This window comes from Mandrillus leucophaeus, unplaced genomic scaffold, assembly GCF_000951045.1.
Source record: "Mandrillus leucophaeus isolate KB7577 unplaced genomic scaffold, Mleu.le_1.0 Scaffold576, whole genome shotgun sequence".
Lineage (NCBI taxonomy): Eukaryota > Metazoa > Chordata > Mammalia > Primates > Cercopithecidae > Mandrillus > Mandrillus leucophaeus.
In genome coordinates this window covers 747,859-749,386 of record NW_012106208.1, presented here as the reverse complement: position 1 = coordinate 749,386, position 1,528 = coordinate 747,859, and positions in this window count along the sequence as shown.

Sequence of the window (1,528 nt, the reverse complement as noted above, 5' to 3'; positions counted from 1 at the left end):
AATACAAAAAACTAGCCAGGCAAGGTGGCGGGCGCCTGTAGTCGCAGCTACTCGGGAGGCTGAGGCAGAATGGCATGAACCCGGGAGGCAGAGCTTGCAGTGAGCCGAGATCGCGCCACTGCACTCCAGCCTGGGCAACAGAGCGGGACTCCGTCTCAAAACAAAAAAACAAAAAAACAAAAAATACAAAAATTAGCCGGGTGTGGTGGTGCACGCCTGTAATCTCAGCTACTCAGGAGGCTGAGGCAGGAGAATCCTTTGAACCAGGGAGGCAGAGGTTGCAGTGAGCCAAGATTGCGCCACTGCACTGCAGCCTGGGTGACAGAGGGAGACTCCATTTCAAAATAAATAAATAAATAAATAAAATTATGCAGTCACAGGTATGGCTTTATAACAATGCAAAAATGGGCTAACAGTCTACCCCTAATCCAGCCCCCTAATGCTACCACCAGAGTGCTTTTTCTAAAATGCAAATTGAGTCATTTTTCCTTCTGCTTTCAATCCTTCAGTGGTTCCCCATTGCTCTTAAGTCCAAACTCCTGTCCATGGCCCCCAAGCTTTCTCATGGTCTGGCCCTGGCCTGTCTCTCTAGACTCATCTCTGACTCCTCCCTGCCTCATACTTCATGCTTCAAACTAAGTTGCTTTCCGTCCTCCATACACAGTTCTGCTGCCTACCTCAGTCTTTTTCCTCAAGCTGCCTTCTCTTTGAATGGCCTTCCTGACCCCTCCTGCCTAACTTCTCGTACTACAGCAAGACCTACTCCTACACTGCCCACGTCACCAAAAGCCATTTAAGGTGTCCCTGCCTAGGACACCCACAATACCCTGCACGTAGCAAGTCATGTGTTATTTTCACATGTTCATCTCCCCAGCCAGAATTATGCTTAAGACAGCATCTCTGTTTTGCTCATTTTTTTTCTAGCTTAAGTGCTTAGCATACACTAAGTGCTTAAAATGTGTTGAAAGAGGACTCCATTTCCAAGTCTTCAATGTAGCTACCTGGTACTGGGCACATTACAGCATGCCAGACACTCTGCAGAGCGATGTACACACATTCCCTGGTGTGTTGCTTACAGCTTCCCTTGCGGGGAGTCACTATTGTTCTCTCTATTCAGTGGGGCTTTAGAGAGAGGCAAGGTGACTGGACTGAGCACTCTGGCTAGAGCAAACGAGGCTCCACTCTTTTCTGCCTGTGTGGACTTGGACAAGTCAAACCTGTGCTGTCAGAAGTGTGCAGAGATGACTGTATCACTCCCTCTATTCACTTCTTTCTCCTTGGTAACAGAACCGTATTTTTTTCTTTTTTTTTTTTGAGATGGAGTCTTGCTCTGTTGCCCAGGCTGGAGTGCAATGGCACCATCCCACCTCACTGCAACCTCCGCCTCCAGGATTCAAACAATTCTACCTCAGCCTCCCGAGTATCTGGGATTACAGGCACGCACCACCATGCCTGGCTAATTTTTGTATTTTTAGTAGAGACGGGGTTTCGCCATGTTGACCAGGCTGGTCTCAAACTCCTGACCTCA